This window comes from Canis lupus, chromosome 6 (assembly GCF_003254725.2).
Source record: "Canis lupus dingo isolate Sandy chromosome 6, ASM325472v2, whole genome shotgun sequence".
In the NCBI taxonomy this organism is placed as follows: domain Eukaryota; kingdom Metazoa; phylum Chordata; class Mammalia; order Carnivora; family Canidae; genus Canis; species Canis lupus.
This window is the reverse complement of record NC_064248.1, coordinates 31723123-31746576: the sequence shown is the minus strand read 5'-3', so window position 1 is coordinate 31746576 and position 23454 is coordinate 31723123. Positions and strand designations below refer to the sequence as shown.

Sequence of the window (23454 nt, the reverse complement as noted above, 5' to 3'; positions counted from 1 at the left end):
TCCCAGGACCCTGGGATCATGACCTGAGTGGAAGGCAAAGCTTAACCAACTGAGCCCCCCAGGCTCCCTAACTTAATTAATTCTTTAAAGACTCTGTCTCTATATACAGCCCCATCGCAAGACACTGGGGGCTAGGACTTCAGTGTATGATGCTGGGGAAGGGGTTCTAATCCAGCCCACCATGCTCTTCATGAGTGTTTCTTCATTTCTTCCCTTTCGTGTGCATGAAAATCTGTTTGACCCCCCATGCACGTTCACCCCCTGCCAGGGCAGCGTGTTTGTTCACGGAAGGACAGTGAGCAGTAAAGGAGACAGCTTCCCAGATGAGATGAACCAGCGTTTGCTGGAACTGGAGAGAATCTCTGTCCTTTCCACAGTTGCAGTTTGGAGAAGTGTGTTGAAGCATTTACTTGGAAAGGAGAACTCACTCCTGTGGTTTCTCCATCTTTTGAGGAAGTTTACAAAAAATAAACAAACAAAACTTGTTTCTGAAAGACTTTCTCCCAAGGCACGTTGGATGCTTAGAATCACCCCCGCCGCCGGCACCCCTCTCCACCGACCGAGATCCCGGGCTCCTGGAGGAGTGTGGCTGAGACTGTCTTGAGAACGGGAGAATTTGCAGGGCTGAGGGGGGTCCAAGGCCCCAGCTCACCCCCACGGGTCCCTTCTTCTGTCCCCCTCTGTGTCTGCAGATGGCATCGTCACCCACTGCAGAGGGAGTGGCTGCCCAGGGCAGAGGCGGTCAGTGGCCGGGAGAGCGGAAAAGCAAAGGCACGTGAGCTAGGGAAGGCTGGGAGCTGGATCCTCCTCTCGTGGCCGTGAGATCGTGAGCAAGTGGTTTGGCCTCTGGGGGCCTCGGGTGTCCGAGTGCAGAATGAGGAGGCACCTGACCTGCCTTGTAGGTGGCCGGGCGACTTGGGGTGTGAAAGACCAAGACCAGTGGTTGAGCATCTGCCTTCAGCTCAGGGCGTGATCCCGGGGTCCTGGGATCGAGTTCCACATCAGGCTCCCTGCATGGAGCCTGCTTCTCTCCTGTGTCTCTGCCTCTCTCTGTATCTCTCATGAATAACTAAATGAAATCTTTAAAAAAAAAAAAGAAAAGAAAAGAAAAGAAAAGAAAAAAGAAAAACCAAGATGAGTGTGGCCTGGGATGCAAGGGGCATTGTCATCGCTGGTGGGTGAAACCAGATAATCAAGAATGATTCAAAGGTCACACATGACACCAACAGCAGTGGGCGTAGGGTGAGGTATCGGAAATGAACCCCTGAAGAGTGTGGTGGAGCCCAACAGGAGGGCAGGACATGGGGCTTGAGTGCCAGCTCATCGCCATGAGTGCACAGATCACTCCATCCTTGTCCTCCTCTAGCTACCTTTCGGCGGGGAGTGGGGGGGGGGTGTCATTTTGAGATAATAATAATAATAAAAATTAATCTGTGCTGGACCTCCAGGATGTGCTGGGCGCAGGTGTCTCATTTACCACGCCTCATGTCAACCCCAAGACAGCCGGGCTTCCGCATCACAGAGGAAGCTCAGAGGAGCCCATCAGCGTGCCCAGGGTCACACAGCTCGGGAGAGGTTTATCAGGCTCCTCAGAGTGTGCTGTTGGATCTGCAAGAACATCGCCAGAGGTCAAGAGCCAAGTAAAGCTACAGTGTGGCCCGCAGTTGCAAGTGGACCAGGAGCGGAGGGGAGAGGAATATGGAAGCGGTGAGCAGTGCAGTGGGCGGGTTAATCCGAGAAGGCTTCCTGGAGGAAGCAAGCACAAGCGTGTCAGTGGTGGATTAGGGCTACTGACAGGCAGGGAGGAAGGGTGAGGAGATTCTAGGTGGTGGTGGGGGTGATGGCAGCAAAAGCAAGGAGGGGGTGTTAGCAAGCTCTGCCTGGGTGGGGAAGCAGACTGGCTCTGCCTCAGGGAGAGGGCTGAGGAGGACTGAGCTGCAATTGTGCTGCTAAGTGGGGAGGATCAGAAAAACAACCACGACAGCGTTCATGTTGGCTGAAGGCTTGCTCTGGGCTGGGTTCTCTGCCAAGCCAGCGCAGCACTTCCGTTTCCTCTCTGAAACGAGTCAAAGTGCTTGCCTACCTCACGGGCCGTGATGAGGATTCTAGGAAAAAAATAGGTATCGAAGTCTGCTTTTTTCACAATTAAATTCAATTAGCCAACAAATCTTTAGTTTCAGAGGTAGAGGTCAGTGACTCATCGCTTGCATATCACACCCAGCACCCAGCCCATCACGCACCCACCTTCATGCCCGTCACCCACCTCCCCTCCAGCGACCTTCAGTTTGTTTCCCAGAGTTAAGAGTCTTTCATGGTTTGTCTCCCTGTCTGATTTCTCCCCATTTCGTTTTCCCTCCCTTCCCCTATGATCCTCTGCACTGCTTCTTATTGTCCACATACGAGTGGAACCACATGATTAATTATCTTTCTGATTGACTTATTCCACTCAGCATAATACCCTCCAGTTCCATCCACATCGATGTAAATGGCAAGATTTCATCCTTTCTGATGGCGGAGTAATATTCCATTGTGTGTGTGTGTGTGTGTGTGTGTTTGGGTTTTTTTTTTAAGTTTATTTGTTTATTTTTACCAATGTGGGGCTCGAACTCACAACTCTGAGATCAACACTTGCATGCTCTTCCAAGTGAGCCAGCTGGATGCCCCAGGACTCAGCTCTTGTAAGCCTGGAAACATATTCGACACTTGAGGCTTCCTGTCCCCCATCCTCTTGGGGTCATTCCCTAGGATGATCTGTGGGGTATAGTTCATTCATTCATGCATTCAACAAGTATTTACTGAGCAACTATTGGGTGCCTGGCCCTGGGGACTTAACAGTGGACAAGAGAAACATCCCCATCCCCGTAGAGCTCATATTCAGGTGGGACACACATGTGACAGAGAGAAATAAAGCTGAAGAGGGTAGAGAAAGAGACAATCACAATGATGACTGAGAGGAAGAACATTCCATGCAGCGAGAAGAGCAAGTGCAAAGGCCCTGTGGTGGATCAGGTGTGTCATATTTGAGGAATAATAGGGAGGTCAGTAGGGCTGGAACAGAGTGGGCAAGGGGAGGCTGAGAGGAGGTGATGTCAGGGAGCTAGTGGGGGGGTTGGAATGTCAGGGTCTCACAGGCACAGCGAGGAGTTGGGCTTTTCATCTGAGCAAGATGGGAACCATTGGAGCCGTGAGCAAGCAGAGGAGCAGCCCACTCTTGTAGAAGAGCATCCAGCTGCTGGATGGAGAACACCCTGCAGTGACTATGGGGAAAAGCAAGTGACACAGGCTAGTGGCTCAGACACAGACGGTGGCCGTGGAGTGGTAAGAAGTGCTCGGATACAGGATAAATCTCAAAGGTAAAGCTAATGGGTTGTGTTGACGGCTGCGATGGAGGGTGTGAGGAACCAGGAAGTAAAGACATGAAGGCAACAGTGGCTGAGTAGGTTTGGAGGAGGAAATTGTTTGTTACACTAAAAAAACCCACAAAATCTGGGGTAGCTTAGTTGGTTAAGCGTCTGGTTCTTGATTTTGGCTCAAGTCATGATCTTAGGGTCGTGGGATGGAGCCCTGCACCGGGCTCCGTGCTGGGCATGGATCCTGCTGGAGAGTCTCTCTCTCCCTCTCCTTCAGCCCGGCCCCTCACGTGTGCACACTCTCTCTCTCTCTAAAAAAAGAAAAGAAAAGAAAGAAAAGAAAAGAAAAAAGAAAAGAAAAAAGAAAAGGAAAGGAAAGGAAAAAAAGAAAGAAAAGAAAAGAAAAGAAAAGAAAAGAAAAGAAAAGAAAAGAAAAATGAAATCTGAATGGGGTCTTAACTCTTAAAATGATTGAGATAAATTCCCATAACCATAAGAGTCACCTTTCCGGTACCCTTCGATGGTTTTTAGCGCTTTCACGAGGGTATGTGTCCATCGTCACTATGTAACAGGAGAACGTTTCCATCACCCCAGAGGAATCCCCATCCACAGTCACTCCCCCGTCCCCCCCACCCCCAGGCCCTAGAAATCACTGATCCGCTTTCTGTCTGTGCGGCTCTGCGTATTCTGGACATTTCCGATGAACGGAATCATCCGGTATGGGACCTTTTGTGACTCGTGTCTCACTCAGCATCATGTGGTTGAGGTTTACCATGTGTTCGTGATGCTCCACTGCGGGCTACGTCATATTCAGTTTATCCACTTGTCCACACGGATGGGCGTTTGGGTTGTGGCCACGTTTTTAGCTATTCTGAATAACATGAGCTACTAAGAATGTTTGCATACACATTTTTGTGTGCACATGTTCTCACTTCTCTTGGGGGCACATCTAAGAGTGGAGTTGCTTGGTCACATCATAACTGTCTGTGTGACTCTTAAAAGTGTATTTCTTTCTTTCTTTCTTTCTTTCTTTCTTTCTTTCTTTCTTTCTTCTTTCTTCTTTCTTCTTTCTTTCTTTTCTGTCTTTTTCTTTCTTTCTTCTTTCTTTTCTTTCTTTTTCTTTCTTTCTTCTTTCTTTCTTTCTTTTAATCGCTACGCCCAACATGGGGCTCGAACTCACGACCCAGAAATCAAGAGTCACACGCTCTTCTGATGGAACCAGCCAGGAACCCCCTTCTGTGTAACTTTTGTGAGGAATTGCCAAAATATTTTCCAGAGTGGCTGCCCCATTTTGCATTCCCCCCACCCCTCCCCGAGCACTGTATAAAGGACCCAATTTCTTCAAATCTTTGCCAACACCCACTAGCACTCACCTTTTTTATTACACTCACAAGCAGTGAATGTGAAGTGGTTTTGGCTTGCATTTCCCTGATGACTAATGATGTCAAGCATCTGCTCATGTGCAAGTGTGACCGCTAGCGCTGGTCTTTTGGATCTCAAGATGGAGATGATGCATAGACTGTTGGGCATGCAGAGTTCATGGCGGAGGTCTGGGGTGGTGACGTGAATATTGGGGTCAAGAGCACACAGGTGGTGACACCTGGGAGGCTCAGAGGTTGTTGAGCCCTTTGGTTCAGGCGTGATCCTGGGGTCCTGGGATCGAGTCCCACATCAGGCTCCTCGCATGGAGCCTGCTTCTCCTTCTGCCTGTGTCTCTCCTTCTTTCTGTGTGTCTCTCATGACTAAATAAATAAAATATTTAATTTTTTTAAAAAAGAGCTTACGGCTGCTATTTAAAGCCGTGGGACTGCATGTGACCCCCCAGGGAGTAAGCATGGCTAGAGAAGAGAAGAGGTCTGAGGACAGGGCCCTGAGGTGCCCCAACTTTGAGAGCTAGAGATGGCAAAGAGAAGATATGATGGAGAAAATGTTTCAAGACAGGGTAGTAGACAGTGCCAAATGCTGCTGCTTGTCCAAGTGGGATGCGATCGCTGCTTCTAAAGTGTTGCTCTAAAGGGAACGAGAAAGATGCCACCTCACACCTATGAGGATGACTGTCATCACAAAGACAAGAGACAAGTATTGGTGAGGATGTGGAAATAAAGGGACCCTGGTTCCCTGAGAAGGTAAGTTGGTGCAGCCACTGTGGAAAACGGTATGGAAGTTGGTTCCTCAAAAAATTAAAAATCAGATGAACATAGGCTCCAGCCTTTGCATTTCTGGGTACACCTCCAAAAGCAATGAAAACAGGATACCGAGGAGATAGCAGGTTTGTTGCGGCATTATTTACAGTAGCCAGGCCACGGGAACGAGCTCAGTTTCTGTCAGCAGACGAGTGGAGAAATAAGATGTGGTATATATACACGATGGAATATTATCCAGCCACGAAAAAGAATGAAATCCTTTCGTGGCCGTTTGCAACAGCATGGATGGTCCTTGAGGGCATTAGGCTAAGTGAGAGAAGTCAGACAGAGAAAGACAAACACTGTGATCTCACTTACGTGTGGAATCTAAAAAAAGCTGAACTCATAGAAACAGGGAGCAGGGCAGGGGGGTGGTGAGCAGGGGCAGGGGGTGGTGAGCAGGAGCAGGGTGGTGGTGAGCAGCGGCAGGGGGGTGGGGGAAATGGGGAGATGGTGGTCAAACAGTACAAGCTTCCAGTTAGAAGATAAGTTCTGGGGCTCTAATGCCCTGTGGATAAAACACTGGACTGTATACCCAGATATTGCTAAGACAGTAAGATTTGGGACATTTGGGTGGCCCAGGGGTTGAGAGCCTACCTTTGGCTCAGGGTGTGATCCCGGGGTCCTGGGATCGAGTCCCGCATCGGCCTCCCTGCAGGGAGCCTGCTTCTCCCTCTGCTGTGTCTCTGCCTCTCTCTGCACGTCTCTCATGAATAAATAAATAATATCTTTTAAAAAAAGGAAAAAAAGCAGGAAGAAAAACCCATACTTGAGAAACAAGTGATAGAGGGAAAGAAACGGTGACTTCATCCAAGAAACTAGTGACCTGGAAAGGTGGAGGACTAATGTCTCAAAGACCAGCTTCTCTGCCCAGGCCTCGCCAAGGGAAGGCCCTGGAAAGGGGACATGGGCTGCGTGCAGAAACAGATGCCTGGGTGGTTAGTCGTATGTGGACGTGACCCTGAACAGACTTACACCAGGGGCAGCTGTTTTTGAAAGAAGGCAGGCTTTATCTTCTGGGAAAGTCCAGTTCTTTGGTCCCCAAGGCCAGCGGCCTGCAAATCTCAAGGAAAGAGGTTAGTTCTGCCACAAACGAAGGGAATTAGTCTGCAAGCAAGGAGTGTGTACGCTTGAAGCAAATTAATCCTTGAGGCTGGTTGGAGGGCTGTCACAAGGCTGTAAGATACAGGCGTATCAAGTTTACACAATATGCCAATTATATCTTATCAAGTCGGAAAAGAATTGGAAATAAAGAGAGCCAAGGAGTGGCACGGGGGGCTGCTGGCACAGGGGACTGCCTTCTGCTGGCCACCACCAGCTCCCGGCCCCCCGTTCGGCATCCAGCATGAGTCTGGCACAAAACTGTGCATAAACTCAGCAATGATTGTAACAGCAAGGCCAGTCCCCAGTTCCACGGTGACTGAGAATGGAACCAAAAAAAGAAAAAAAAAAAGCTAAGAAAGTTCCTTGAAAGTGAGGTTCGTTCTCTTGTTAGGGTAAGCAGCAGCAGCACGATGGGCAGTGGGATTTCTTTTTCTTTCAAAAGCCTTGGCTTCGTGGCCCATAGGCCGCAGTTGGGAGTATGGAACCTGGTGCAACTTGTGGGGAGGGCATTCTTGACACCAGCCAGGCTCATCTAGGCACGTAGAGGTGTGTGGCTGTTGCCAGGCAGTGACAAAACCCAGTGCAGCATCAATGCCCCTCATTAGGGGGAACTGCTTAGGTGAGCAAAGCTTTAGCCGTTCGGTGCAATATTACAGAGCTGAGAGGGAAAACAAAGATTTGCACACCAGGGCATAGAAAGATGTCCGAAATGCATTCAACAACAACAACAAAAAAGGTAGGAAAAATGAGTTGTGGAACAGCGGGTTTGGTATGATGTCAGAAAACCTTCCCAGATTGCCCCTAGGGAGAGGGACAAGCGTGGGTAGCGGCATTTATCTTTTGTATCAGTTTTGGAGAAAAAAGGAGGCCAAGACGCTGGGGGCATTGATACCCCCACCAGGCGGACAGTTGTTAGTTCCCAGGAGAACAGGGCCAACTCCCAGAGCCCCTTACAGAGCAGGGCGGGGAAGAGTTGGTTTTGGCCGTGGGGCATCTTTCGGGGGACATTAGAGGTGGCTTCACCCCGAATTGGGCTTTCCCAAACATTCCTTCCCTGAAATTCCCCAAACCCTCCCCCTGGTCATGGGGCTGGACAGGTATGTGGGCAAAGCACCGCCTGCCCGCGTCCATAGAGAAAGCAGAGCAGATCCTTCCTGGAGGCCCCGCATCCCCTGCAGGAGCTGCTGTGTCTGAGACTCAAAGCAAACCACCTCTAGAGGAACCATCTCCAGCACCGACACTTCCCCAGGGCTGAGCTATGCTGGGAGCAGATTAGAAACCCCTCCTTTTAGTGTCTTTGTGCAGGCATTCATTCATTCATTCATTCATTCACTCACTACATTTTTATCAGAGGCTTAATCTATGCCAAGCCCTATGGTGGGCCCTGGAAACCAAAAGATGAGAAAGATCGACTTCGAGGCCCGAAGGAGCCCACAGTCCAAGGGAATGAAGTTATGTAATAGTCACAATTCCATGGACGGATTGATTGATTGATTCCTGAGAGACACAGAGAGAGGCAGAGACACAAGCAGAGGGAGAAGCAGGCTCCATGCAGGGACCCCGATGCGGGACTCGATCCCGGGACCCTGGGATCACACCCTGAGCCAAAGGCAGATGCTCAACCTCTGAGCCACCCAGGAGCCCCTCCATGGAAGGACTTAGTGAAAACCTAAGTGTTCCATGAGAACCCCTACTCCACACCTGGTGGGGGGAAAACAAAAATGACCTGGAGAAATCGCCAGGCAAACAAAAATGACCATTGCAAGAAAATGTTAACGAAGTGTCAGGTCACTTATAAGTTTGACTTGCGAGTTTAGGACTTCTGATGTCTCTATGTGCCCTTAGGTTCCTCTTGGCTGCGAGTTATTTTTGTCATATGTTTAGCTTTTTATTTTGAAATCCTTATCGACTCATAAGGTGTTGCAAAAATAGTACCAAGCGGTACGCTGTGTCCCTTGCCCGGCATCCCCCGGTGGCAACATCTCACTACAGTGTGTCATAAAGAATTAGCTACTAGCTATACCCTCCCTGCTGAACCCATTGTCTCGCTCTGCCTACGACATCAACACCCTCTCTCTTGGGTGTTGGTCAGTCTGGATGTCTGCTGCACCTGCACCATTAAATTGTCACCCTTGCTTGCAAAGTGACAGTTTCCTGAAGTTGATGTCCCTGCAGGTGGAGAACTGCTGGCAGCACCCTGAAGTTATTGACAAACGAGCATCCGGCCCATCCCACTCTTAGACCAAGGAACAACTAAACAAGAGGATGCTGCTGAGAAGACAGGTCAGGTGCTTACAAGAAAATAATTTCAGTATGAAAAGGCTAAGGAAAGCCTTCTGGGAAACCGCTAGCATCTTATCATTTTTGTGTGCGTGTGTGTTTTTCCCAAAATGACTCTGTGTGATCATGGTGTGAAACTGGTAGAAAAGGATGTCATATCATGACTTCAAACAAATTTTTGTCAGGAAATTATACCAAAAAGAAGAAAATATATGCTAGCCCTGACTTCATAATTTGGTTTAAGAATTAGTACAGAATTTCAACGATAATTTTGTTAGCTAAATGTTAGTTTCTTTTTTTTTTTTTTTTAAGGTAAAGCATCAATCAAGTCCTTTTATAAAATTTCTTGCTCAATATTTACTATGACACTTTGGTCCCATGCTAACTGGATCTGCTTTCGCATGGATTTTCTGGTACTAGTGATCCTCAAAGGTCGAGAATTTCCTGCCAAGGTGTTATAAGGTTAAGTACACAATGGCTAGTCGTGCCTGGGGGTGATCAGGAACATGTTCCACAGAGTAACTTTTGGGCTGGGTATTGAGGCATGTGTAGGAGTTCACCAAGTGGAGAAAATACATGCAGCGAGACAGTTGTGTGAGTTGAAAGTGACCAAAGTGTGGAAGAGCATGGCCTCCCTTTGGATCCTGTGAGTGGGCTGCGATGTGGCCACAGCAGAGCGGGGTGGGGGGTGATTCTCTGTAATAGCAGATGAGGCTCTAGAGGCTGTGGATATGAGTCCTGTTGAAGAGCCGCCGCTTTGTCCCACGGCGGTGGGCAGCCACTGGAAGGTTTGGGGCTGAGGCACTGCATGATCACTGATGCAGTTCACGAAGATCCCTCTAGCTGCTGCAAGGGGAGCGTGAGGTGAGGGAGGTGAGGCTGAAGGCAGGAGAAAACAACCTTAGAGAGTAGAAGCCAACATGTGGGCTCCAGGTTAGACTACTGTGTGGAGTCGGGCTCTACCACTGACCAGCCCTGGGACACCCCCACTTGACCTTTACAAGCTTCAGCTTCTACATCTGTGTAATGGGAATAACAGTACCCACCTCCTGGGATTTCAGGAAGATTAGCTGTCAAATAATGTGTGAGCAGATGAAGAAGAAGCTAGATGACAGAGGCAGCTGCAGGGCTCAGTGGTGGAGCGTCCGCCTTTGGCTCAGGTCACGATCCCGGGGCCTGGGATCGAGTCCTGCGTCGGGCTCCCTGCTTGGAGCCTGCTACTCTCTCTGCCTGTGTCTCAGCCTCTCTCTCTGTGTCTCTCATGAATAAATAAATGAAATCTTAAAAAAGAAAAGCAGCTAGATGAGAGATGATGTGAAGGATTGAAATTAAAGATTTTAAGTTAGCCTGGGTAGAGATAAATGACTGCAAGGTGTGTGATGTTTACTAGCATTTCTTCTCTTAGTCCTTTCCCTCCTTGAACATTGATCCAGGCTATAAAAGTTTGGCATAGAGATCCCTGGGTGGTGCAGCGGTTTGGCGCCTGCCTTTGGCCCAGGGCGCGATCCTGGAGACCCGGGATCGAATCCCACGTCGGGCTCCCGGTGCATGGAGCCTGCTTCTCCCTCTGCCTGTGTCTCTGCCTCTCTCTCTCTCTCTGTGTGACTATCATAAATAAATAAAAATTAAAAAAAAAATAGATAAAAGTTTGGCATAGCTGCACCCCAGTTTCTATAGTTCCTTCTGAAACGATATATGACAAGGTTGCAATAAGTGAAAGCTGACATAGAGATGAAGCTATCTAACTACGATAAGGCAATCGCGTGCTTCTACTTCTGCTCAAAACCAAACTCCCTGCTTCTGAGCTCAGCACCGGCTCCTCCCTGTACATTCCTGGAGTAGGTGAAGGGTAAGCAAAGTCGTTTACTTAGTAGAAGTAATAAAGAGACATCTAATTCCAGTCCTCTGAGGGATGAGAGGCCCTAGTACTCTGCCCCCAGAGACAACTGAAATGCTGGATGCAATACTTGAACGCATCTCTTAAACACATTGCTGGTTGGCACAAAGGTAATAAATCCACAGAGGCCCCCAAAGACATGAAGTCAGAGAGGCTGGGTGGTGCAGACCCACCAAAGTCAGTCTTTTTTTTTTTTTTTTTTGAGGTCTCTTTCAAACTCTGCAAAATGTCAGCTTCCCCTTTCAAGGCCACAGGAGAGTAAGGGCAAGACACACTGTTGGGCACACCCCAGGTGAGAATTTAACAGCAGATCCCTTCCTGGGACTGGACTGCAAAGAACTCACTAATGAATGCTACTGAATTTTACACCAGGACTCAAAGACCGCCTACAATGAAGTTCTAAAGAACTGAGTAGCTCACAGTTTAAAAAAAAAAAAAAAAAAGAGGGGTGGAGAGGTGCTGGCTGGCTGGCTCAGTCGTTGGAGCGTCTGTCTGTGGCTCAGGTTATGATCCCAGGGTCCTGGATCAAGCCCCGCCTCAGGCTTCCTGCTTAGTCAGGTGAGGCCCTGAGATCACTACCTGAGCCGACATCAAGATCTGGGTGCTTAACTGACTGAGCCACCCAGGCGCCCCCAGCCACACATCCTTTCTAAACAGTGCAGTGTTTACAAAAAGTGACCATGAGCTGGAATCAATCTTAACAAAGATCACATAGATTACATTCTCTGATCTCTTATCTTAGTTAGGTTGAAACAAAATAATAACATGATGACCAGAAGAAGTAAAAGCAGACTTTGTGTACATTCCAGAGAACATTGATCTCTTTGGGATAAGATAAGATAACAGGGCTTCGCAAGAAGACATAAGCGTACTCGGGCTCACAACCTTTTACCTTAGTTTATTAGGTCCAATTAATCTACATCAACCATTCAATCTATGCTCCATCCGTCAGGGTGGAGAGAGTTTACTGCCCGGCACCGGGCTTCAAAAGCTTCAAGTGACTTGTTTTCCTTTAACGGAAAGTGGCTAAGTATCCCTCTTAAAGGATACTCAGAGTTCTGGTCTCATATGTTTCCCTAAAGGAAAGGAGGCGCCTATCTTATTGGCTTTTGCAGCTATTAAGGTACCTTCAAGACTTTCCAGATTTAGCTTTAACTAATTATACTGCAAGTTGCACGAGAGCACAATTTTTTCTCTTTATCGTTCACCTGCTGTATTCCCAGGGCTAAACGTGAGCTCCGAGCCTGGGTCAGGCACACAATGAAGGAATACATGTGCTGGATGCCGACTGTGTGCCAGACTGTGTGTACACGTTTTCTGCTAACTTAAATAAGTTATTTTTATTTTTAAAATTTATTTATTTATTTATTTATTTATTTATTTATTTATTTGAGAACACACAGAGAGAAGCAGAAACACAGGCAGAGGGAGAAGCAGGCTCCCTTGGGCGGGGGGAACCTGATGCAGGACTTGATTCCAGGACTCTGTCATGCCCTGAGCTGAAGGCAGATGCTCAACCACTTAGCCACCCAGGCAGTCTTAACTTTTTTTTTAAATATTTTTTTAAATATTGCATCCTTAACTTAAAAAATTTAGACCTCATAACAACCCTAGAAGTTTGAAATGGTCCACAGGAGGAAATCCAGGCATTAAAGTCGCAGAGAAGCTAACAAGTGTGCTCTCGCTTGGACTTGCTAGAACAGGAATCCAAATCAAGCTACTCTAACAATTTGTGATAGTTGTATGATGCTAGAGGAAGCAGTTATGTTCGTAGACACTCGTTCCGCAGGGCTGGAGACTGTGCGTGTCTACGGTCAGATCTTAGGCCACCTGGCTGGCTCAAGTGTTGAAGCGCATGGCTCTTGGTCTCAAGCTTAGGAGTTTGAGTGTAGAGGTTACTTAAAAATAACATTTGGGGAAAAAATAATAAAGTCAGATCTTAAGGCCAGGGTGGGGAAGAGAATGCCCTCTGCTGTGATTGGTACAAACTCACACCTCTGCACCATTTGGGATCCTCCAAGAAGCAGACACCAAGGCAGAGTCGGAGTACATGAGATACACGAGATGTATGGGGAGGTGATGCCACTGAAAGATCCAGGGGAGAGGCCACAGATACGGGCAGAGGGATCTGACACTTTGAAAAGAGAAAGGGAAGAAGGGGGGATTGTGTAGGGAGAGCTTCAGACTGGGGTTCAGCTCTGGGAAGCTCGGCCAGGTCCCTCCGGGAGCCTGGGCTTGGAGATTGCCTGGAGAGAGTCCCGCCCCGCCAAGAAACGTCAAGACCTTGTGTCACCGCCATGCTCAGTCATTGGCCAGGGATTGCCTGGAAGCCGCCGGCTTGGATTTACAAGCTGAGGGAGAGCCAGGGGCCTCCGTGGCTGGACACTGTCAGCTGGCTCCCACCCTTGCCTCCCATCCATGGCAGGTTCTCTCTGGAGGAGGGCCAAGTGAGTATCCCCATGGCTACCATGGCCTTGATAGTTGCCAAGGGCCCGCATCACCGCTCCTCTGTGCTGAAGACAGATCTAGCTGTGATGCTGTAGGCTTTTTTTTTTTTTTTTAAGATTTAAAAAAAAGTTATTCATGAGAGATATATAGAGAGAGACAGAGACTTGGGCAGAGGGAGAAGCAGGTTCCCCATGGGGAGCCCAATACGGGACTCAATCCCCAGACCCCAGGATCACACCCTGAGCCAAAGGCAGATGCTCAACCATTGAGCCACCCAGGCATCCCGATGCTGTAGGCTTTCACAGCAGACACACGCTCCTTAAATCCTGTCAGTTACTGGCTATGTGATCTTGAGGAGGACACTCAATGTCTCTGATCCTCAGGTTCCTGTGATTTCCAAGCTCCTTGCGTACACATTAGCCCTATTGTAGCGAGCCATTTGATCCTCTCTGAGTCTTCAGAACTGACCCACCGGGAGACACAGATGGCATGTCCATCTTGGGCCCAATTCCATGGTAACAAGCGAGCCCAACCTCTCCTTGTGAAGTGTCAGAAGGAATCCTGTAGACCTGGCTTAGAATCTTCTTTGAGCTTCGTATACCATGGTGATAGTAAGAATGCCCACTTTACAGGCTGGTGTAGCGATTTCTGGGTTGAGGCAGATGCTGCATGGTGCCAGAGGAAGGACTAATACGGTGGTGGGAAATAGTGCTTATGGGGAAGAGTCTGCGGAGCCAGTGGAGGTGGTGGTGACCATGAAGGTGATGGTGGGAGGGATGGGGGTGGTGGAGTGGGAGATGATGATGGTGACAATGGAAGCAGTGGGTGGGCAGGGGGGCGAAGGTGGTGGCGGTGGTGCTGGAGGGAAGTGGGGAAGCCGACTCCAGAACCCCACTGGGCCCAGGTCTCCTGCCTCCCACTTCTGGCCCACGGAAGCCATAGCGGACTGTGTCATCGTGCTGACAGTCCCCACCTACTGTCCCCGCTTCACCTCTAAGTCATAAGCCAGCAGTAGACTCCCTGAGCCTTGGGGAGAAACCCGGGGAACACAGGCAGGAAGCCAAGTCCCTGAGCGGTGGTCAAGGTGACTCAGGCTGAGATGCAGCAGCTCATCCCCCTGGTCTGTGGGCAGCCACGTGGCAGCCACAAGGCTCAGCCCTGGCGTGTTCTGACGCCCCATGGCCCCAGGGAGCTGATCTCCCCGGCCTCCAGGGAGGAAGCAACCCCTCCAGAAGACACTATGCTCCACCCTCTTCTCCTTTTGCAAATCACAGCCTGGAATTCCTCCCCAGGTTCCCACTCAAAGTCTGTGACTTAACATCTCTAGGCCTCATCTATGAAATGAGATGACTAATGTCTACCTTGTGATGCCTTTGGTGACGACGAGACCATATACAGAGAGCATCTAGCTACTCACTCTTCTCACTCAAGAAGTGGCATCTGAATATTTTAGTACGTCATCATTCTCATCGTGGAGCCCCAAGCTGGAGGGGCCAGAGATAGAGAGAGCGTGATTGCCTCTTGCTCTGCAGGCTGGTGACCCCAAGGACCTGAACCCTCACCTGGCTCTGGGGCGCTAGAGCATCAGCACTTTGCATGCTGCCCAGCAGCACTACCTACATCTCTGCAGACACCTTGGCATCCTCCCTCTCCAGTCTCAGATCATAAGTTTGCCATCCCCAAGGCTAGACCTCAGGCTTCGATTATTATTATATATTATAAATATATATATATAATATGTATATATTATATACACACATTTATATTTTTTAAGTAGGTTCCATGCCCAGCATGTAGCCCAAAATGAGATTTAAACTCACAACCCTGAGATTGGGGCCTGAGCTGAAATCAAGAGTCATACACTTAACCGACTGAGCCACCCACGTGGCCCATTATTATCACTTTATTAAATTACACCATGGAGTGCCTAGGTAGCTCAGTTGGTTAGGCATCTGCCTTTGGCTCAGGTCATGATCTCAGGGTCCTGGGATAGAGCCCCACATCAGGCTCCTTGCTCAGCCCGTCCACCCGCTTGTGTGCACTCTCTCTGAAATAAATAAATTTTAAAAGATTTTTTAAAAAATTACATCATATGAATGGCTGTTTCCGTAGATTAAAACAACTATCATCAATTTCATATAACTCAACTTAATAGGATATTTTAGACATAGAAGTAGTCATAAAGAACGAGAGTATGAGGGCTCCTGGGTGGCTTAGTCAGTTGAGCATCCAACTCTTGGTTTCGGCTCAAGTCACGATCTTAGGATTGTGAGATCGAGCTCCGTGTCAGCCTCTGTGCTCAGCGCAGAGTCTGCTGCAGATTCTCTCTCCCTCTCCCTTTTACCCCTTCCACTCATCCTCTCTCTCGCTCTCTCTCTCTCAAATAAATTTTAAAATCTTCAAAAAAAAAAAACCCAAAAAAGAAAAAAAAAGAATCAGAATAATGAATAGCCATCTAATTGCCGCTCTGCTAATGAAATAAAGCATTAGAGGTTTCTCCAAGCCCCCGCTCTGATGCCATTCCCTGTCACTGCCTCATCTTCTTTGCTCTAGAAAGAACCAGTCTCCTGAATTGACAATTGATCATTTTCATGCACATCCAATCCTCCATGTGTACCTCATCCCTAGATAATACTCTGTGGACTGCAAACTGGTTTTCTACTCATTAAATTTTTTAGCTTTGCAGGTTATAAAATAGGTAGCCCTACTTCACATATTTTAACCATGTATAGGATTCCAGTCCAGTAACATATACAGCTCATTTACCCACTCCGCTTTTGGAGGATCGTGAAGCTGTGTCTTGGTTCTTGGCATGATTTTTTTTCTTTATAGTCAATGAAATGATTATGGTTTTTGCTGATACCTGTTAAGGTTCATCTTTCAATAATAAAAGTCCATTAACATTGATGCTATAGTCATAGAGCCTTGGCTTATGCTGTTTTCACATTGTCAAAGCCTGCAGCCGCACAAAACATCACAAGGGCTTAGCTGACTCTATGTGTGGCAATATCACACAGGAGGAGGGAGTTCATCAAGAGGCAAACACTGAAAAATGAAATTATAAAAATAATTTTTTTAAGATTTTTTTTTTAAGTCATGAGAGACACAGGGAGAGAGGCAAAGACACAGGCAGAGAGAGCAGCAGACTCCATGCAGGGAGCCCGATGCGTGACTTGATCCTAAGACCTTGGGATCAAGACCTGAGCCAAAGACAGATGCTCAACCACTGAGCCACCCAGGTGTCCCTAAAAAAATAAATTAAAAAAAATGGAATTTTAGAAATGCACAGTGCTATTTGTCATTATAATGGCTTCCTCTTTGAGGTGGGCTTTTTTTTTTTTTTTTAGAGTTCCCCTAGGCAATGCCTATTAAATGGGAGAAGTGCAGACCCACAGTGTCCATTCCTCAGTATATACCCCAGAGAAATTCTTACACAGGTGCATATAACACACGAGGCAGCAGTGTTCGCAATAACCAAAATAAAGAAATAAAAATCAACAAAAAATAGATACACAAATGCCTTTTATAAATATTCTGAAGTAAGTGTGGCTTCAATAAATTGAATGCAATGGACCCAATTGTGTGAGGAATTTAGTGGTTGTTAACATAAAGTTAGTCCAATCAGTTATACACTGGGATATGGGGCATGTTCTAAAGGTTTAATGGTTGAGTCTTTGCAATTTTCTCTCTTTCATACTAACGTGGTCTTACGTGTTAAAACCAATAGCTGTGACATCCATGAGAATGTAGTTTTTCTAAGAGACCCTTAATAGGTTACTAAGGTCTATGAATTTGGATACAGGCATTCCAGAATCTTCTCCTGAGCTCAGCTGCTCATACAATTTCTCCATACCTTTTGTGGCATTGGTCTGTAATTTCTTCCAGAATCATTATACATTGTGTGTCCTTAGGGCCATCTGGCTACACTTCCAAGGAAAAGATAATTTTAGAGAAAAGTGCTATTTATCTTTATGTGTATCAAAGGACAGCGTCTTTAAATGATTTCTGTTTGACAATCCCACAATGGGAAAATGATCGAACTAAACCTGTCTCATGGGTGGCAGCTATTTGGAGCCTGGCGAAGTGTTGGGAGAGTTTGAATTCCACTCCCAATTTTGGCTGCGTTCTATGTTTCATAAAATTATTTGATTATCATTGCAAAGTTGGATGATTTTTTAAGCTAATAGCAAATCTCCGTATATTGTGTGTAAAGCTTAAGAATGCCCATCTCAGGGGGGCCAGGGGGGCTCAGTTGGTTAAAGTTTCCACTTTTGATTTTGGCTTAGGCCACGGTCTCAGGGTTCTGAGATAGAGCCCTGCCTCCAGTTTTCAGAGAGATTTTCTCCCCCTCCCTCTGCCCCACCTCTCCCCCCTCCCCATTCTCTCTGTCTCTCTCTCTTAAAAATAAAAATAAAAATAAATAAGTACTGCCTAATTGTTACCCTAGGTGATTGCACGATCCCATATGCTCTCCAGGAGAGTAGGACAGTTCTCATTTTTCTACATCCTTACGGAGAGGTTCTATACTTTTTACCAGTGTGAGGAGGTAGGCACCCCCAGCTGGGTGCTAGTCTCTCTCTCTCATCTCTCTAACACCTGCTAACCATGCTTTGTCACAAAGCGAGACTGGACCTCAGAATCAGAAGCTTCAATAAGCAGGAGAATCTAAGCTTTGATATCATTTTACTTGCCACATGTTTGTCAGCTGCTCACTACTCTTGGGCATGGGATGTGACTTTCCAACTGTGATAAGGGCATGAAATTTCTTCCTATGGTAAATAAACAAGCCAAATGAAAGCAAAACATCAGATAAATAATAGTCACACTGCATGTGATAATGAGGGGGGAAATGTCAGAAGCAGGGGGTCCTGAATGACTAAAGACAGAAAATGCAACACACATGACTAATCACAGGGGAATATTGTGGAGCTCTGGGACCAGTGGGTTCTGCAACTATGTAATACTTTCAATATTTCAAAACTGAAAGACATTCAAGGGATCATGTAATCTGAACCACTTATTTCATAGGTGATGAAATTGTGGCCCAGAGAGAGGAAATGCCTTGCCTGTGGTGGCACAGTGAATCTGTGGTCAAGTGGAGGCTGGCATTCATGTTTTCCCAACAAAGCTCATGACTGAGTAGTGGTTGGATTGACAGGAAGGAGGAAGGCAGCTTTATAGGCAGCTAGGGGAACCTACCTGCCCTTATCCTTGGTTCTCTGACCCTAGTATTTGCTGCTTCATTATCCATCATCCCCACCTTGGATGCTTGGGGAGGGATCCCCATGGCTGGTCCTCAACCCCACCTTGAGGATGCTTGGGGATGAATCCCTATGACTGGTCCTCATCTCTACCTTGAAGATGCTTGGGGATAGATCCCCATGCTGGTCCTCATCCCCACCTTGGGTGCTTGGGGGTAATCCCCATGGCTGGTCCTCATCCCTACCTTGCGGATGCTTGTGGATGGATCCTCAAGACTTGGTCCTCTCTCTCAGGTACCTAAGAGTTGAGGTACTTAAAAACATGGTTTCCTTATCCCTCCCAGTGACCAACCCCCTGCCATCTTCTCCACAGCCTTGGCTGAAGATTACATGCCATCTGTTAAAACTCCCTTAAGGCTCCTTCTTTCCTAACTCCTCTATGGTTTTTTTTTTTTTTAACATTTTATTTATTCATGAGAGACAGAGAGAGAGAGGCAGAGACACAGGCAGAGGGAGAAGCAGGCTCCATGCAGGGAGCCCGATGCAGGACTCAATCCCAGGTCTCCAGGATCATGCCCTGGGTTGAAGGCAGCACCAAACCACTGAACCACCCAGGCTGCCCTCCTCTATGTTTTAAGCTCTTCAAACCTCTTTTTCTCTCAGATCTAATCAATGGGTATTACTTCCTTGTCCAAGAAATCACATGGTCTCCTAACTGCTGACAAGAAAATCTCAGGAAAAAAAAATGGAGCAAGTTTCCTCCTTTGCCTTTGGTTGTAGCGATCACTATTACACATCCCAAAGTTAGCTCTGGTAAGCTGAGAACCTTTGCTTCAGTATCCATCTCCATCTCCTGTCATGAGAGGGGACGTGCGAACACGTGAAGTTTGTTTTGTGATTATAAAACTATTCTCGAAAGTGCTGTTTGTACAAAGGAGCCTTTTAAGATACTCAACCTGCAGAAATTATTGATCTGCCCTGTGAACCATGACCATTAGTGCCTAAAAGTGATAAGAATAGATACTACACTTGATCTCAGTCAAACTCCGAGAAGCGATTTTTAGTGCCTAAAAGTATGCAATTTTTGTTATCTTGATTGGTAATATGTTGCCCTGGGAATAATATTTACATTGACATCTCTGCCGTTACATATGACGTTTATAATGTCAGGATCTTCTTGGACTGCTTACTCAAACCAAGAGTTGAGAGTCCATCTCATTCAAAATTCTTTTTTTTTAAATAAAATAATTTTTATTGGTGTTCAATTTACCAACATACAGAATAACACCCTCATTCAAAATTCTATATTAATTTCAAGTTGCTCTTTAGCTATACCTTTTTGCATTATATTTTGGTGGTCGCCAAGGAAATATAATATACATCTTCTATTTCTCCCAACCTGGTAATATAGAGGTAATAGAGGTAATATTAGAGGTAATATTCCTTTTTTTTTAAGATTTTATTTATTTATTCATTAGAGACACAGAGAGAGAGGCAGAGACACAGGCAGAGGGAGAAGCAGGCTCCCTGTAAGGAGCCCAATGTGGGACACGATCCTTGAACTCCAGGGTCACGCCCTGAGACAAAAGCAGAGCTGAGTCATCCAGGTGTCCCATAGAGGTAATATTTGATATCTAGAATCAATCACTTTGATATCTAGAAACCTTGCAACTACATAAAGATTTAATAACCACCCTCTTATTATAACATCCTTTATGCTATAAACATCATATGTGTTACTTCTATCTATATTTAAAAGTCATAGACAATATTATAATTTTTGCTTTAACCAGTTATATTTAAATAAATGAAGAGGAAAAAAATCAATCTTTTATATTGGCCAGAGATCCTATTTTTAATGTTCTTTAATCCTCCCTGTAGATCTGAATTGCTAGCTGGCCTCATTCAACTCCCAAAGAACACACTTCCACGTTTCTTGGCATACAGGTCTGTTGCAACTCGTTCTTTTAGTTTTTCCTTTAACTGAAAATATCCATATTTCCTGAATTCTTGAGAGGTCTTTTCACTGGGTTTAGATGTCTGTGTGAATGGGGTGCCTTGGTGTCTGTTGGTAACGCAGCTAACTCTTGGTTTCAGCTCACGTTATGATCCCGGGGTTGAGAGATCAAGCCTCACATTGCGTTCCATCCACTTTGGGCATGGAGGCTGCTTAAGATTCTCTCCCTCTCCCTCTGCCCCTCCCCTTACTTGTTCTCTCTCTGAAAAACAATAAATAATAATAATAATAATAATAATAATAATAATAATAATAATAAAAAATCATCTGTGTTGACAATTTCAGCTCTCTGGCCTCCATGGTTTCTAATGAGAAGTCAGTGACTATTTGAACACTCTCTGGTGTGTAACATGTTCTGGTCTGGCTGCTTTCATGAGTTTTTCCCTACCTTTGGCTTTCAGCACTTTGGCCGTGATAAAGCTAGGTGTGGTTTCATCGTATTTACCATTCTGGAAGTTTACTGAGCTTCACAGATTTGTTTTCTTTTTGCCAATTTTGAGAAGTTTAAGGCTTTAGTTCTTTAAATCTTTTTCCTGCCCCATACTCTTTCTTCCCCTTCTGTGATCTCAAATACGTAGAAGCTTTTCATATGAAATATGTGGAGCTTTTCATAGTTTCCCACAGATCCTCGAAGCTCATTTTATCCCCCAAACTTTTCTGTTTATCAGAACGAATACTTTCTATCGTTCCATCTGCAAGTTTTTTTCTTCTGTCATTCCGAAATGTCGCTGTTAATCCCATCCAGTGACTTAAAATTTCATATATTGTACTTTCCATTTTGATAATTTCTACTGGATAGCTTGTTTTAAAAAGGTTTTATTTATTTATTCATGAGAGACACACAGAGAGAGGCAGAGACACAGGCAGAGGGAGAAGCAGGCTCCTTGCAAGGAGCCCGATGCAGGACTCAATTCCAGGGCCCTGGGACCATGACCTGAGTCGAAGGCAGACGCTCAACTGCTGAGCCACCCAGGTGCCCCTCATTGGATAACTTTTGAATAGTTTCTAATTTTCTGCTGATATTTCCCATCTTTTCACTTTTATGAGTATACTTTCTCCTACATCTTCTTTCTTTCAAATGTTTTTTTTTTTTTTAAAGAAGATTTTATTTTTTTAAGTAATCTACAGCCAGTATGGGTCTTGAACTCACAGCCCCAAGATCAAGAGTCACATGTTCCACCAACTGAGCCAGCCAGGTTCCCCCTTTAATGTCTTTTTCATTCAGGGTTATAGTCACTGCTTTAAGAATCCTTGTCTGCCAATTTCAATATCCAGGTCACCTAGAAGTCAGTTTCCTTGATTGTCTTTTTCTCTTGAGAATGAGTCCCTTTTTCCTGTTTCTTTACAGGCAAGTAATGTTGGGTGTATGTTGCACATCATTTGTTGGAAACACCCTGTTTTGTTTTGTTTTTAAGACTTTATTTATTTGAGAGTGAGTGGGAGAGTCTCATGAGCAGCAGGGAGGGTGAGAAGGAGAAGCAGGCTCCCCACTAAGCAAGGAGCCCAATGTGGGACTTGATCCCAGGACCCTGGGATCACGACCTGAGCTGAAGGCAGATATTCAACTGACTGAGCCACCCAGGAGCCCCAAGACTCTGGATTATTATAACCTGAACAGTGCTAATTTGTTGTTGTTGATTTAGTGGGCTCCTAACTTGTCTGGAATCAAATGCAGTCTCCTACTCCCCCTCTGACCTTTATAGTAGGTTGCAATTCAAATCTCAGTTCAGTTCCTTTAACCTCAGCTGGGCTGTTTGGAGTCTAACTGTGAATGTATACATGGTTCAGAAGTCAACCAGATATTTGGGCAGTTTATACACAGAATTTGGAGCAACTCCCCTTTCTGAAAAAAATTTTTAAAAGGTTTTATTTATTTATTTGAGACAGAGAGAGAGAGCATGAGCGGGGGGGCGGGGGACAGAAGGAGAGGGAGAAACAGATTCCCCACTGAGCAGGGAGCTGGACAATTCTGGGCTTGATCCCAGGACCCAGAGACTGTGACCTGAGCTGAAGGCTCAGATGCTTAACCCAGTGACCCACCCAAGCGCCTCCTTATTGGGGTTTTTACTCCCACTTTCCAGCAGCTATTGTTACCCTGAAATTCTGTCCTCTGGTTATTCAGGGCAGTAAAACTTTGCCTTTTTTAAGAGTTTTAATTGTCCTGCACAGTGGTGATGGAGACTTGCCTCCAGGCTAATCCCATGAGCTGAGAACTCACTCACCAAAGGTATTTTTATCTTTCATGTGTTGACTTCCTTCTAATATCAGCCAGTTCCAGTCATTCTTCAGTGCCCTTAGCTAGTTGTTTTTGTCTATTTTTTTTTTCCTCCCCCAGAGTTGTTAGTTTTTATCTGTGGTAGAGTCAGTCAGGTAGGAGCTACTCAGCCATCCTGGAAGTCGAAATCTTTATTTGTCTCACTTAAGTGAACAATGCAAATGGTCCCATCTGAGAGATGGTAAAGCTGAGGCCAGGCTAGGAAACGAGGTCTGTTTCAAAATGATAAGGGAGAGTCATCAACTATGAGAAAAAAAAATAGGTTGGGAATTTTTTTTTTAAGATTTATTTATTTATTTGAGAGACAGAGAGGGCATGAGTGGGTGGGGGAGAGAAAGAGAGAATCTCAGGCAGACTCCATGACGAGCGCAGAGCCCCGGAGCCCAGTGCAGGACCAGATCTCACCACCCTGGGTTCATGACTTGAGCGGAAACCAAGAATCAGATGCTCAACCGACTGCATCACCCAGACACCCCTGGGTTGGGAATTTTTAGAATAGAATCCTAAAATAGACTGGCTCCTACGCAAAGCCTCTGTTTTGTGCATTTGTAGATCGGGGATGATATTCGTATGTAGTCAGTTTTCGTTAAGTGGTCACTAGGTCCAGCGCCAAGCCCTTCCAATGCATTATCTTTTTTAATCCTCAAGACAATTTAATGAGGCTGGATTACTTTTATTGGGAGATTTTGGCTAAGGAGA

General features: G+C 46.2%; 1 protein-coding gene across 6 annotated transcripts in view; it reads left to right on the top strand.

Annotated features, from left to right (window-relative positions):
- The first annotated feature begins 1525 nt into the window (after nt 1-1525).
- The window catches only part of CIITA (class II major histocompatibility complex transactivator), a 69610-nt gene continuing 47681 nt past the window's right edge, over nt 1526-23454 (top strand). For 2 of the 6 annotated variants that reach the window (XM_049111405.1, XM_049111399.1), the window contains exon 1: nt 8666-8920. The gene's annotated coding sequence lies outside the window, so the exon portion shown is untranslated. Of the gene's footprint in view, nt 1708-8659; nt 8921-23454 lie in introns of those variants that run through there. The other 4 variants (XM_049111406.1, XM_049111408.1, XM_049111400.1 and 1 more) reach the window with 4 other exon arrangements.